Source organism: Balaenoptera physalus (genome assembly GCF_965194825.1).
Source record: "Balaenoptera physalus genome assembly, chromosome: 20".
Taxonomy (NCBI): Eukaryota; Metazoa; Chordata; class Mammalia; order Artiodactyla; family Balaenopteridae; genus Balaenoptera; species Balaenoptera physalus.
In genome coordinates this window covers 41,044,972-41,061,546 of record NC_138901.1, presented here as the reverse complement: position 1 = coordinate 41,061,546, position 16,575 = coordinate 41,044,972, and the positions used below count along the sequence as shown (strand labels likewise).

Sequence of the window (16,575 nt, the reverse complement as noted above, 5' to 3'; positions counted from 1 at the left end):
ACTCGAAATTGCATACTCGAAATTTGCTAAGAGAGTAGATCTTAATTGTCTCACCACACACACAAAAAGGTAACGATGTGAGGTGATGGATATATTAATTTGGCTGATGGTAGTAATTATTTCGCAATGTATCAGATATCAAAACATCACATTGTATATCTTAAATATACACAATTTTATTTGTCAATTATACTTCAATGAAGCTGGAAAAAAAACTCAGATGTATTGTAAATCTAAATGAAAATAGTAAAAAAAAAAGGTACTAGATAATTTTTAAAGTGAATATTTTCACTCAAATAGGTACTATAGTAATAAATTTTACAACCTATAATAATTGCTTTACTTATAAAATGCTTGACAATAACTCATTCTTAGTATAATTTGCAATTTATGAATTTGAGAGGATTCAGCTCCTTGATAAAGTATAAAATAATAAATATTCTTCCCTAAAACTCATGGTGAGTTTCCCTTTTCTCACTGGTGAGAAAAGATGAAAGACAATCACCTAATTCCATCTACTCAAAACATTTAAACCAGATTATAAAGCTAAGTCGACCTGAACCCTTCACGGGTGAGGATTTCATTTCTACGGCTGCAATAGTTTCATTTGTGGCCCAGTCTCAGCTCCAGGAGCAGACAGATTACCAAAGATGTTCTAGATCAGTATGAAGCACATTCTGCATAAACCAATTATGATGAAATTGTCATATCACAGATGACAGCCAATTTCATGCATTTCATAGCCACTGAATTTATGTAATCACAACAGTAATAGAAATTGAACAAGAAAGATGTCATTACATATAATTCAAAACCTTAGATAGATATTTTACAAATAAAATTCTGTGGGTCAGCAAATAAGATTTTAAGGAAAATATGTTGTAGGAAACTGTAGAGATATAAATATATTGTTTAAAACTTATACTTTCATGATTACTTTTTGCTTATTTCTATCTCATTGTTTCATTTTAAGAGAAAACTAACATGTAAGTTTAAATAATATATTTAATCATTTTTCCCTCTATATTATTGCATTAATAAAAGTGGATGATAAAACATACCAAGGTAGAAGAGCAATGCTTACAAATTTCTCACTTTCATCCTGCTTTTAACCCATGGATTCTGAATGGTGTGCTATAATATACACAAAAGGAAACAGTTTAATAAACATAATTAGCAATTATTTCATGCATCTTTCAATATGAAAGCCTGTTACAAACTAAGAAGAATTCATATGAGCTTTTCCTAAGACTGTTGTTTATAGTGTGTTTGCAATAATAATAAGACCCAATCTGTTAGAAAACAAGTAAAGGACAAATTAATAACGTCATCGTTTTGGTCTAATGATGCTTAATGTAGTTTTAGCAATCTGCTCAAGACAAAAGGTGGCCACTCAGACATAACCAATTATGCATTTGTGTGGCAGATGAAATCTTTAATGATGGATCTGATTAACATTCAATAATAAACGTACAGGCTGAGAAAATGACCAAGCTACTGCCTCAAACATCAACTAAGGCTTTGTTCAGATTGAGGTCAGACTGGTATTCCAGAAAGGCACATTAAAATAAAAGTTTATCAAACGTGTTAACATGGATTCCCCTAAAAAAACACAAAATCCTTGTTACACAAAGGTCACCTTTTTAACAGCTGACTTGTCTGATCAGTTAGGAAAATAAAAGACCAAACTTCTTTATGAGTTGTATGTATTTAATTTTTTAGAGAAGTTTAAAATCAATTTGGTGTGCTCTCCAAACACTAAAAACAGGATAAAATCATGCCATCGGAGATTTAGTAGTCCTATTGCTTAAGTTTTTCTACTTATGGTCTTTTCTGAGCAACTTGAAGGGATTGTTTCGCTCAGATTTATATTCCTAAAATGCCTTGGATCCAACGGGGTTTGATAATCGTTTCTTATCTATATAAGCACTAATTAATAAAGTATGAAAGAGATTAGGTGAGCATATCTCAAACTGTATTTTTTAAATGTTTTATTGAAGAATAGCATACCTATAGAAAAGTGCACAAATAAAAAGTTAAACACTTGATTTTCACAGAGTGAGCACACCCATTGACCAATAACTGGATTAAAAACACTAAACATCAAGAAACAGCATCCTAGGGCTTCCCCGGTGGCACAGTGGTTGAGAGTCTGCTTGCCAATGCAGGGGACACGGGTTCGAGCCCTGGTCTGGGAGGATCCCGCATGCCGTGGAGCAACTGGGCCCGTGAGCCACAACTACTGAGCCTGCGCGTCTGGAGCCTGTGCTCCGCAACAAGAGAGGCCGCGATGGTGAGGGGCCTGCGCACCGTGATGAGGAGTGGCCCCCCGCTTGCCACAACTGGAGAAAGCCCTCGCACAGAAATGAGGACCCAACACGGCCATAAATAAATAAATAAAAATTAAAAAAAAAAAAAAAAGAAAGAAACAGCATCCTAAAGGCCCCTTCTGGTCACTATATCTCTTCCTTCCAGTCCATTAACCTCATTTTAAACACCATACATTAATTTGGCCTGTTTTTGAACTTGTGTCTGGCTTTTTATCTCAACACTATATTTGTGAAATTCTTCAATGTTTTTGAGCACAGTTATAGTTCATTTAGTCTCATTGTGCAAATAGACCACAATATATGTATATCCATTCTACTATAATGGTAAATTTTGTATTATTTATCCATTCTACTACAGTCGCCACTTTATAGCTATAATGAATTGGTGCTGCTACAAACAATCTTGTACATGTCTTTTGTTAAACATATATACACATTTCTGTTGGGCATATATCTAAAAGTATTTCTGGGGCTTAGGATATACATATATTCAATTTTATTAGAAACTGTGAAACAGTTTTCCAAAATGGTTATACCAATTCACATTCCCACTAACAGTGTCATGAGAGTCTGGCTGTTCTACACTCTTGCCAATCCTTAGCATTTTGCTGCCTTCACTTTAGCCATTCTTATAGGTATATAGTGGTATTGCATTATGGTTTTAATTTGCATTTACCTGATGATGAGGTTCACATATTTATTGGCTATTTGAATATCCTCTTTTTGTGAAGTAGCTATTCAAGTCTTTGGTCGACATTTTGCCTTCCAAGCCAAACTGCAACATATGCTGAAAGTGATTATATTAACCAACATGTAAATAAAATTTGAGTTTTTTAATATTTTAATTAATTAATTAATTAATTTTATTTTTGGCTGCATTGGGTCTTCGTTGCTGCACACAGGCTTTTCTCTGGTTGTGGCTAGCGGGGGCTACTCTTCGTTGCAGTGCATGGGCTTCTCACTGCGGTGGCTTCTCTTGTTGTGGAGCACGGTGTCTAGGCTCATAGGCTTCAGTAGTTGCAGCACGCAGGCTCAGTAGTTGTGGCGCACGGGCTTAGTTGTTCCACGGCATGTGGGATCCTCCCGGGCCAGGGCTCGAATCCGTGTCCCCTGCATTGGCAGACGGATCCTTAACCACTGCACCACCAGGGAAGTCCCTATTCTATTTTTAAAATGTGAAAGGAATTGAAATATGTCACCATGTTTAAGTTTCTGAGCTTATAGTGAAACTGAAAAACAAACAACCAAAAATCATCAAAAATGTAGGATGCTAGTGAACCAACTCATTATAATAATTGTGGTAAAGGAAGATATCAAGTATTTACCCTGACTTTCCTATTTAAACTGTACCTCTGAGGAACTAAATAGCACATAGGGAGAAGTTCTTCTTCATAAAAGTACTCTGTATAATAACCGAATGAGAGAATATCACTATTTTGCAATCCCTAATGAATTAATGGCTCTAGGTGTTGAATATCAATGGCTGTTAACACCATCAAAAGAGAAGAATACAATAACACCTGTGAAGTAGATTGTTAAAAAAAATAAAATAGGGCTTCCCTGGTGGCACAGTGGTTGAGAATTTGCCTGCTAGTGCAGGGGACATGGGTTCGAGTCCTGGTCTGGGAAGATCCCACATGCCGCGGAGCAACTAGGCCCTTGAGCCACAACTACTGAGCCTGTGCGTCTGGAGCCTGTGCTCTGCAACAAGAGAGGCCGTGATAGTGAGGCCCGCACACCGCAATGAAGAGTGGCCCCCACTTGCCAGAACTAGAGAAAGCCCTCGCACAGAAACGAAGACCCAACACAGCCAAAAATAAATAAATAAATAAATAAATTTATAAAAAAAAATAATAACTCATTCCTTTTATTGCTGTGTAGTATTTCATAGTATGTATATAATGTTTGTTTAGTCAGCTATTGAAGAACACCTGGGTTGTTTTCATCTTTTAACTACTATGAATAAAGCTCCTATAAACATTTGTGTACAGATTTCTGGGTGAACAGAGTCTTCATTTCTCTGGGATAAATACTCAGGAGTACAATTGCTGTTATATGGGTGTTGCACCCTTAGTTGTTTTGTTTTTTTTTAATAATTAAGACAATTTTTAGAGCAGTTTTAGGGTCACAGAAAAATTGAGAGGAAGGTCAGAGATTTCACATATATTTCCTGACCCCACACATGGATAGCCTGCCTCTTACCAACATCCCCCACCAGAGTGGTACATTTGTTATAAGTGATGAACATACATTGACACATCATAATCACCCAAAGTCCACAGTTTACATGATGGTTCACTCTTGGTGTTGCATTCTATGGGTTTGGACAAATGCATAATGATACTATAATAATTACATGTATCCATCATTATAGTATCACACTATACTATACTATCATTGCCATAGAAGTCCTCTGTGCTCTGCCTATTCATCCTTTCCCACCATTCCCAAACCCTGACAACCGCTTATCTTTTTATTGTCTCCATAGTTTTGCCTTTTCCATAACGTCATACAGTTGGAATCACACTGTATGTAGCCTTTTCAGATTGGCTTCTTTCACTTAGTTATATGCATTTAAAGTTCTTCAATGTCTCTTAATGGCTCAATAGTTCATTTCTTTTTAGTGCTGAATAATATTCCGTTGACTAGATATACCAAAATTTATTTATGCATTCACCTACTGAAGGGTATCTTTGTTGCTCCCAAGTTTTGGTAGTTATGAATAAAGCTGCTATAAACATCCATGTGCAAGTTTTCAACTTTTTTGAGTGAATACCAAGCAGTGCAATTGCTGGATTCTATGGTAAATATATGTTAATTTTGTAAGAAGACTGCCAAACTGTCTTCCAAAGTGGCTGTACAATTTTGCATTCCACCAGCAATGAATGAATTCCTTGCTCCACATCCTCATCACCATTTGGTGTCATCAGTGTTCCTGATTTTGGCCATTTTAATAGGTGTGTGGTGGTATCTCAGTGTTGTTTTAATATGCATTTTCCTAATGACACAGGATATTGAACATCTTTTCATATGCTTATTTGCCACCTGTGTATCATCTTTGGTGATGTGTCTGTTAAGGTCTTTGTCCCATTTTTAAATTGGGTTGTTTGTTTTCTTCTTGTTCAGTTTTAAGAGTGCTTTGTATGTTTTGAATAAAAGTTCTTTATCAGATGTGTATTTTGCTAATATTTTCTCAAATATTAAGATAAATATCAAATATTTCTCTAAAAGTTATCTCCATACCCAAGGTCATCTAGACTTTCTCCTATGTTATCTTCTGTAAGTTTTATAGGTTAGGTTGTTTATTTGATTTTTTTCTTGTTTCTTGAGGTAAGATTGTATTGCTATAAACTTCCCTCTTAGAACTGCTTTTGCTGCATCCCATAGGTTTTGGGTCATTGTGTTTTCATTGTCATTTGTTTCTAGGTATTTTTTGATTTCCTCTTTGATTTCTTCAGTGATCTCTTGGTTATTTAGTAGTGTATTGTTTAGCCTCCATGTGTTTGTATTTTTTACAGAATTTTTCCTGTAATTGATATCTAGTCTCATAGCATTGTGGTCAGAAAAGATACGTGATGTGATTTCAATTTTCTTAAATTTACCAAGGCTTGATTTGTGACGCAAGATATGGTCTATCCTGCGGAATGTTCCATGAGCACTTGAGAAGAAAGTGTATTCTGTTGTTTTTGGATGAAATGTCCTATAAATATGAATTAAGTCCATCTTGTTGAATGTATCATTTAAAGCTTATGTTTCCTTATTTATTTTCATTTTGGATGATCTGTCCATTGGTGAAAGTGGGGTGTTATAGTCCCCTATTATTATTGTGTTACTGTCGATTTCCCCTTTTATGGCTGTTAGCATTTGCCTCATGTATTGAGGTGCTGCTATGTTGGGTGCATAAATATGTACAATTGTTATATCTTCTTCTTGGATTGATCCCTTGATCATTATATCGTGTCCTTCTTTGTCTCTTGTAATAGTCTTTATTTTAAAGTCTATTTTGTCTGATATGAGAATTGCTATTCCAGCTTTTTTTTGATTTCCATTTGTATGGAATATCTTTTTCCATTCCCTCACTTTCACTCTGTATGTGTCCCTAGGTCTGAAGTGGGTCTCTTGTAGACAGCATATATACAGGTCTTGTTTTTGTATCCATTCAGCCAGTCTCTGTCTTTTGGTTGGAGCATTTAATCCATTTACATTCAAGGTAATTAGCAATATGTATGTTCCTATTACCATTTTCTTAATTGTTTTGGGTTTGTTTTTGAAGGTCTTTTCCTTCTCCTGTGTTTCCAGCTTAGAGAAGTTCTTTTAGCATTTGTTGTAAAGCTGGTTTGGTGGTGCTGAATTCTCTTAACTTTTGCTTGTCTGTAAAGGTTTTAATTTCTCTGTCAAATCTGAATGAGGTCCTTGCTGGGTAGAGTAATCTTGGTTGTAGGTTTTTCCCTTTCATCACTTTACATATGTCCTGCCACTCCTTTCTGGCTTGCAGAGTTTCTGCTGAAAGATCAGCTGTTAACCTTATGGGGAGTCCCTTGTATGTTATTTGTTGCTTTTCCCTTGCTGCTTTTAATATTTGTTCTTTGTATTTAATTTTTGATAGTTTGATTAATATGTGTCTTGGCATGTTTCTCCTTGGATTTATCCTGTATGGGACTCTCTGCACTTCCTGGACTTGATTGACATTTCCTTTCCCATGTTAGGGAAGTTTTCAACTATAATCTCTTCACATATTTTCTCAGACCCTTTCTTTTTCTTCGAATGTTGGTGTGTTTAATGTTGTCCCAGAGGTCTCTGAGACTGTCTTCAATTCTTTTCATTCTTTTTTCTTTATTCTGCTCTGTGGTAGTTATTTCCACTATTTTATCTTCCGGGTCACTTATCCGTTCTTCTGCCTCAGTTATACTGCTATTGATTCCTTCTAGAGAACTTTTAATTTCATTTATTGTGTTGTTCATCATTGTTTGTTTGCTCCTTAGTTCTTCTTGGTTCTTGTTAAACATTTCTTGTATTTTCTCCATGCTATTTCCAAGATTTTGGATCATCTTTACTATCATTACTCTGAATTCTTTTTCAGGTTAGCTGCCTATTTCCTCTTCATTTTTTTGGTCGGTGGGTTTTTACCTTGCTTCTTCATCTGCTGCATATTTCTATGTCTTCTCATTTTGTTTAACTTACTGTGTTTGGGGTCTCCTTTTCACAGGCTGCAGGTTCGCAGTTCCCGTTGTTTTTGGTGTCTGTCCCCAGTGGGTAATGTTGGTTCAGTGGGTTGTGTAGGCTTCCTGGTGGAGGGGACTGGTGCCTGTGTTCTCGTGGGTGGGGCTGGATCTTGTCTTTCTGGTGGGTAGGGCCGTGTCCAGTGGTGTGTTTTGGGGTGTCTGTGAACTTAGTATGATTTTAGGCAGCCTGTCTGCTAATGGTTAGGGTTGTGTTCCTATCTTACTAGCTGTTTGGCATGGGGCATCCTGCACTGGAGCTTGCTGGCTGTTGGGTGGAGCTGGGTCTTAGCGTTGAGATGGAGATCTCTGGGAGAGCTCTCGCCAATTGATATTACATGGGGCTGGGAAGTCTCTGGTGGTCCAATGTCCTGAACTTGGCTCTCTCACCTCAGAGGCTCAGGCCTGACACCAGGCCGGAGCACCAAGACCCTGTCAGCCACACGGATTGATGATGTAGCTCCCCAGAGAGAGTTGTTGTTCTCTGTAACTTATAGGTTGGATTTTAATGACAGGAAAAGACATCAGAAGCCTTTTTGGCCAGAACTTCAAAACATCTACTCACCTCAACCGTTTCTCACTGTTGCACCATCGCTATCATCTCAGTGCCACTCAGCACCATCCTCGTCCACGTGCTATTTCATTCACGTCTGCATGAAGAGGAGGAGGAGGATGGCTGTGGACCAGACGGGTGGAGAAGATGGCCAAAGAAGATAGCACCTGGTGACATCAGGCCAGCTCCCACTCAGGCCCTCTGCAGGCACTACACACCTTATTTTCTGATTTCAGAATGGAATGGCCCGTTGGGGTTCTCTGGGGCCTTGCCCCTTGGCAGACAAGGGGTTGTGCAGCAGAAGCCGCACAGCCACAGCCTTCTGGAATCCTGGTGGGTTGCAGAGTCTGCCCTCTTTTTTCTAGTTAGCCTGGCTAGGGGCTTATCAATTGTTGATATTTTCAAAGAAGCAGCTTTTGGTTTCATTGATTTTCTCTATTTTCTATTTTCAATTTCATTGATTTCTGCTCTAATTATTATTTTTCTTCTGCCCTTTTTCCTACTTTCTTAAGATTGAAACTTAGATTTAAATTTTTAGATCTTTTTTTTCTTATAAATGCATTCAATGCTACAATTTTTTTCTAAGCACTGATTTCAGTGCATCCCACAAATTTTGATAAGTTGTGTTTTCATTTTCATTTATTTCAAAATATTTAAAAATTTCTCTTGAGATTTCTTCTTTGACTCACATGTTATTTAGAAGTGTGTTGCTTAATCTCCATGTATATGGGGATTTTCCAGTTATCTTTCTGTTATTGATTTCTATTTTAATTCCACTGTGGTCTGAGAGCAGATATTGTACGATTTCTATTTTTTTAAAGTGTGGTCTATTTTGGTGAATGTTCATTCTTAGTTTTTAAAGAAAATTCCAAATTGTTTTTGAGAGTGGTTTTACTATTTTATACTATCACAGCAATGTAGGAGTGACACAGTTTCTCTGCATTCTCACCATCATTTGTTGTTGTCACAATTTAAAAATTTTAGTCTTTTTTTTTTTATTTGTTTATTTATTTATTTACTTATTGGCTGTGTTGGGTCTTCATTTCTGTGCGAGGGCTTTCTCTAGTTGCGGCAAGCGGGGGCCCCTCTTCATTGCGGTGCGTGGGCCTCTCACTATCGTGGCCTCTCTTGTTGCAGAGCACAGGCTCCAGACGCACAGGCTCAGTAGTTGTGGCTCACGGGCCCAGTTGCTCCGCGGCATGTGGGATCTTCCCAGACCAGGGCTCAAACCCGTGTCCATTGCATTAGCAGGCAGACTCTCAACCACTGCGCCACCAGGGAAGCCCCTAAAAATTTTAGTCATTTTGATAGGTATGTAGTGATATCTCATTTTGGTTTAATTTGCATTTCTCTAATGGTTAATGCTGTCAAATGTTTTCCATGTGTTTCTTTGTCATTTGTATATCTTCCTTGGTGAAATATCTCTTCATGTCTTTTACCCAAATTCTAATTGGATTGTTTGCTTTTTACTGTTGAGAGTTCTTCATATATTTGAGATAGTAGTCCTCGGTCAGAAATGTGGTTTCAGATATTTTCTCCCACACTATAGCTTGAATTTTCATTCTAAGCGGGTCTTTTGAAGAGCAAAAAATTTTAATGAAGTCCAATTTATTAATTTTTCCTTTTATGAATCATGCTTTTGGGGTAAAGTCTAAAAACTTTTTTCCTAGCTCTGAATCCCAAAGATTTTACTAAGACTTTTTTCCCTAAAGGTTTAATAGTTTACATTTTACATTTAAATTCTTGATCAATTTTGAGCTAAATTTTGTATAAGATGTGAGGTTTATGTCAAGGTTTGTTTTATTTTGACTATGGATGTCCAATTGGTCTAGCCCCACTTGTTGAAAAGGTAATCTTTCTTCCATTGAATATCTTTGGCATATTTGTCAAAAATTAGCTGGGCGTATTTGCATGGATATATTTATGAATTTTATATTCTGTTCCATTGATGTATCTGTCTATTCCTCCACTAATACCACAAGGTCTTCATTACTGTAGGTATACAGAAAGTCTTGAAATCAAGTAGACTGACCTCTTCCACTTTATTCTGCGTTTTCAAAATTGTTTTAGCTATTCCAGTGCCTTTGCCTTTCCATACAGATTTCAGGAAAATTTGTCAACTAAATCCTTGTTGGGATTTTGACAGGAATTGCATGAAACCTGTACATCAATTTGGGGATAACTGAAACTTTGCATCTTCCAATCAATAAACATGTTATATCTATTTATTTTAGATCTTTGATTTCTTTCATCAGCTTCTTTCATATCAGACTTTTATGCTGCATAGTTTCTAGCATACAAGTCTGATACATGTTTTGTTAGATTTACACTTAAGTATTTCATTTTTTGAGCAATTATAAATGGTATTGTATTTTAAACTTTGGTGTCCACATGTTAATTACTAGTATATAGAAAAACAATTGACTTTTATATATTTATCTTGTATCTCATGACCTTGCTGAACTCATTAGTTTTAGGAGGTTGTTTTTGTTTGTTTGTTTGTTTGTCTTTGTTTTTTTAATCCCTTGGAATGTCCATGTACAAAATAATTTAATATTCAAACATCTCCATTTTTTATGGAAAGTTTGGCTGCATATAGAATTTTTGGTTGATAGTCTTGTTCTTTCAACATTTTGAAGACATTATCCCACTGCCTCCTAGCCCCCAAGGTTTCTGATAAACAAATCAACTCTTAGTTTATTGAGCATACGTTGTATATGTTGTTCTTGCTGCTTTCAACATTTTCTCTTTGTCTTTGACTTTTGTCAATTTGATTATGATGTGTCTAAGTGTAGATCCTTTGAGTTTATCCTATTTGGAGTTGGTTGAGCTTCTTAGATCTGTAAATTTTCAGATTTAGAAATTTTCAGCCATTAATACTTTAAACGACTTTCCTCTCCCTTACTATTTTTCTTCTCCTTCTAGAACTTCCATTATGCATATATTGTAATACCTGATGGTGTCCCACAGGTTTTTGAAGCTGTTAATTTTCTTCATTCTTTTAAATTTGCTTTTTATACTGGGAGTCTCTATTGACCCATCTTCAAGTTCGCTGGTTCTTTTTTCTGCCAGCTCAAATGTGTTATTAAGCCTGTCTAGTGAATTTTTCAATTTATTGTTCTTTTTAACTCCAGGATGTTGATTTGGTTCTTTTTTTTTTTTCTAATAATTTCTATCTGTTTGTTGATATTCTCTGATTTCATGGAATAATACTGCTATACTTTCATTTAACCCTTTAGACGTGGTTTCCTTTAATTCTATATATAGATATACTAGACAAAGACTTTCAATTAGTATATATATATTACATACATTATATATTAGTATATATATTATATATTCAATTGGTATATATATTTTATATATACTGATATATAAAATATAATATGTATATTATATATTATATATATGTCTACTTTGTCTATAAAGACTTTCAATTAGTATATACATTATATATTATTAGTATATATGTAATATTATATATATTATAAAATACTATATATGAAATTATATTATAATTTAATAATATATTATTAATATATAATTATAATCATAATTACATTATATATATTATGTATAAATATATCTAAACATTATATATATAATATTATATATTATATATAATATTATATATATTATTAGTATATATATATATTTAGTCTTCGTCTACTAAATCCCAAATCTGGGGCAGCTTAAGGATATTTTCTTGGATGCTTTTTATCCTGTGCATTTTGCCACAATTCCATTTCTTTGCATATCTAGTAATTTTTTGTTGAAAACTGGATATTTTAGGTAAGTAACAACTCTGGCATTTGGTCCATTCCTCCCTAGGGTTTGTTGTTGTTGTTGATTTGTTTAGTAACTTTTGTGGTCTAAATGTGTAGGTTCTGTATTCCCTGTCACTGAGTTCTCCTCTAGCTTCCCCCCCCCACTTTTAAGTTCTTAAATTTTTTTTTAAGCCTGTGTTCCTAGTAGTCACTTCTAGGTCACTATAATTTAATGATCAGTTAATAACCAATCAAAAGATTTCCTAAAATACCTTCACTTTTATGTTTTCCACCCTTTGCCAAGGGAATCTGTGTAAGAAGGGATAACTTCAAACTTCAGGCAGTTTATAAGACAGACCTACCCTTCACTTCCTTCTTGTGTAGGATCTCAAAGTCACCTAGAGATGATTGACTGAGGCTTTCTCCTTTCCCATGTCTTTCATAAACAAGCACATAGACTTGTTCATGTGTGCAGCCTTTTAAATCCCCAGGAATACAATATAAGTTTTCAAAGTTCCCTATGGCTTTCTACTTCTCCAGGATTTCCTGCTAAATTCCTGGCTAGACTCTTTACTCCAACTGAAATCAAAGCCTTAGGTAGTTCTAAGGTTGCTAGAAAGTAGCTATTCTTTCAGTAATGTCCTAGAGGTAGGGATTTTTCGGTTTTGTTTTCTAATTTTCACTCATTTAAATCAAATAACTACAACACTCTGGGAATACGTATTTCCTAGGGATCTGGAAATTCAAACAAAATCTTCACTGTGCTGTGGGGATGTTACTTAATTATTATTTTAATTGTGGTAAAATACAAATAACATAAAATTTACCATCTTAACTATTTTTAAGTGTACAGTTTAGTAGTGGTAAATATATTCACATTGTTGTGCAACCCATCTTTGGAACTTTTCAGCTTGCAAAACTGAAACTCTATACCCATTAAACAACAACTCTTCATTTTCCCCCTCCCTCAGCCCCTGGCAACCACCATTCTACTTTCTATTTTCTAAGAGTTTAAGTGTAATCATAAGGCATTTTTCTTTTAGTGACTGGCTCACTTCACTTAGCATAATGTCAAGGTAATGTGTCAGAGTATCTTTCCTCTTTAAGGCTTAATATTCCATTGTGTATATATACCACATTTTCTTTTTTTTTTTAACATCTTTATTGTAGTATAATTGCTTTATAATAGTGTGTTAGTTTCTGCTTTATAACAAAATGAATCAGCTATACATGTACATATATCCCCATATCTCCTCTCTCTTGCATCTCCCTTCCATCCTCCCTATCCCACCCCTCTAGGTGGTCACAAAGCACCGAGCTGATCTCCCTTGCTATGCAGCTGCTTCCCACTAGCTATTTTACATTTGGTAGTGTATACATGTCCATGCCATTCTCTCACTTCATCCCAGCTTACCCTTCCCCCTCCCTGTGTCCTCAAGTCCATTCTCTACATCTGCATCTTTATTCTTGTCCTGGCCCTAGGTTCTTCAGAACTGTTTGGTTTTTTTTCAGATTCCATATATATGTATTAGCATATGGTATTTGTTTTTCTCTTTCTGACTTACTTCACTCTGTATGACAGTCTCTAGGTCCATCCACTTCACTACAAATAACTCCATTTCGTTTCCTTTTATGGGTGAGTAATATTCCATTGTATATATGTGCCACATCTTCTTTATCCATCTGTCGATGGACACTTCAGTTGCTTCCATGTCCTGGCTATTGTAAACAGAGCTGCAATGAACATTGTGGTACATGACTCTTTTTGAATTATGGTATTCTCAGGGTAAATGCCCAGTAGTGGGATTGCTGGGTCATATGGTAGTTCTATTTTTAGTTTTTAAAGGAACCTCCATACTGTTCTCCATAGTGGCTGTATCAATTTACATTCCCACCAACAGTGCAAGAGGGTCCCCTTTCCTCCACACCCTCTCCAGCATTTATTGTTTGTAGATCTTTTGATGACGGCCATTCTGACCCCTGTGAGGTGATACCTCACTGTAGTTTTGATTTGCATTTCTCTAATGATTAGTGATGTTGAGCATCCTTTCATGTGTTTGTTGGCAATCTGTATAATTTCTTTGGAGAAATGTCTATTTAGGTCTTCTGCCCATTTTTGGATTGGGTTGTTTGTTTTTTGATATTGAGCTGCATGAGCTCCTTGTAAATTTTGGAGATTAATCCTTTGTCAGTTGCTTCATTTGCAAATATTTTAACCCTCAGAATGGGAGAAATATTTGCAAATGAAGCAACTGACAAAGGATTAATCTACCACATTTGCTTTATCCATTCATCTGCCAATGGACATTTATGTTGATATCACCTCTTGCCTGTTGTGAATAATGCTTCTATGATTAAATTAATAAATGTACAGCTATCTCTTCAAGACTCTGCTTTCAATTCTGTTGGATATATCCAGAAGAGGATGTGCTATATCATATAGTAATTCTAATTTTTAATTTTTTAAGGAGTGATGTTGCTTTTTAACTGAGCTTTAGAGAGGTCAGTTCTCTCCAACGACTCTAAAACGGATAGCTTTTCATGGCTACTGCACTACTGTGCAGGTCAGGGGATGGGTATAGCCCCGTGTTAAAATGTCACTGACACTGTTTTCTTACTGAGGTACAGTAATTTTTCTTGGATAGATGATTTTTTTCAGTTCATTCTGTGGCTTTGCTACATTTCCAGAGTTCTGTAGTAGCTGTAAGTTGTTTTGCTGGTATTTTCATTATTTTTGTGGGAGAGTGAGTTTATCAAGATTCTCATTCCACCATTCCAGAAGTTGATCTCCTGTATTGTTTTAATTATTTTTAACTTTGCTGTATGTTTTTAACATCTGTAAAGGTGAGATTCCTTCATTAATTATTATATTTGAATCAGTTAAACCTATACCTTAATTTGTAAAGAACTGACATTTTCACATTTTTCTCATCCTATAACACAGTATCTATTTAAAGCTTTTATCCTCAAACTTCTCAGCCTCTATGTCATTTACATATGTACACAATTCCATCAGTAGTAGCTCTCATTATGTAGAAATTCTTGGGGGTAGATGTTCATACTCTGCCCTCCACTTGAAAATCACTGCTTAAGATCTTTCAGAGAAGTTTTATTATTTTCATCACCTAGGTTCTAACGATTTCCTAAATTTCAATGGACTTTTAAAATCTTGCATGAGAAATTGATATTCCCAGTGTCCTTTAACTACTCTAAAACATTCTTAAATAAAGGTAAAAGTGAAAATTATCTTGAATATTAGTTATTTCAGTTGTTTCGTTCTCAGATAGAAGTTATTTTAATTATGACTCTCATCACAAGTATATATTGTTTCACAAAAAAATCAGGACTTGCATTCTTTTTTTTTTGGATTTTATTTTATTTACTTTTTAAAAATTTATTTATTTATTTATTTATTTTTGGCTGCGTTGCGTCTTCAATGCTGCACGCAGGCATTCTCTAGTTGCTGCGAGCATGGGCTACTCTTCCTTGCGGTGCGCGGGCTTCTCATTGCGGTGGCTTCTCTTGTTGCAGAGCACAGGCTCTAGGCACGTGGGCTTCAGTAGTTGTGGCACATGGGCTCAGTAGTTGTGGCTCACGGGCTCTAGAGCGCAGGCTCAGTAGTTGTGGCACACGGGCTTAGTTGCTCCGCGGCATGTGGGATCTTCCTGGACCAGGGCTCAAACCCGTGTACCCTGCATTGGCAGGCAGATTCTTAACCACTGTGCCACCAGGGAAACCCTTATTTACTTTTTATATAGCAGGTTCTTATTAGTTATCTATTTTATAGATATTAGCGTATATATGTCAATCCCAATCTCCCAATTCATCCCATCACCACCACCATCTCCCCCCCGCCCCACTTTCCCCCCTTGATGTCCATGTTTGTTCTCTACACCTGTGTCTCTATTTCTGCCTTGCAAACCGGTTCATCTGTACCATTTTTCTAGATTCCACATATATGCGTTAATATACGATATTTGTTTTTCTCTTTCTGAAGGACTTGCATTCTTAAACATTTATTTATATACTCATTAAGATTTGAAATAATGGAGCTAGTGTGCAAGTTTAAGATTAAAATAGAAAAACTGAATCAGGTAATTATTTAAAATAATTACTACAACATTTAAGTGATCAATTATAATATAGTTGCTTAATCATTTCACTAAAGATTACTAAGACTGTGAATGGTTTCTCAGGTGTATTAAGGTATCTTCTAAACAGTCTAAAAGTTTACAAAGACAAATTCTAAGGATAACAACACCAAAATTTCTGAAGCTTTAATGAAATATGAGTAAAGGATGATTAAAAAGAGCATTTTAAAATCATTTATTTAGAACTAACTCTTTTTCTTTCCTTAATACACACATACAAACCAAACTGGGAGATGTGAAAGAAAGCAGGTTTTTTACCAGTTCCCTATGGACCATTACTCTTGTTGCTCTTTGAATGCAACTCGAGATTTCTGGTTCATCCTTCATTCTGCTTTAGAGATATTGCCATGGCAGTGATATAGTGATCCCAGGGTATGCTTAGTTCTTAGGAAGAAGTGCTATCTTAACTGAGGAGGATTTGTATGTTTTGGATTGACACAATGTTCTAATAGTTGCCGAATAGGATGCAGGTGCTTGCTATAATATTTTGGAGTTTTTCCCTCCAGATTTTCTTACTCACCATTGAATTACTCTTGGTTTCCTAATGCTGTCCAC

General features: G+C 35.7%; 1 long non-coding RNA gene across 1 annotated transcript in view; it reads left to right on the top strand.

Moving 5' to 3' along the window:
• LOC309649805 overlaps nucleotides 1-15,608 on the top strand; it is a 99,873-nt gene extending 84,265 nt beyond the window's left edge. Inside the window, exon 2 of the long non-coding RNA XR_014257312.1 lies at nucleotides 15,452-15,608. This is a non-coding gene — a long non-coding RNA (uncharacterized lncRNA). The remainder of the gene's footprint in view (nucleotides 1-15,451) is intronic.
• The last annotated feature ends 967 nt before the right edge of the window (nucleotides 15,609-16,575 follow it).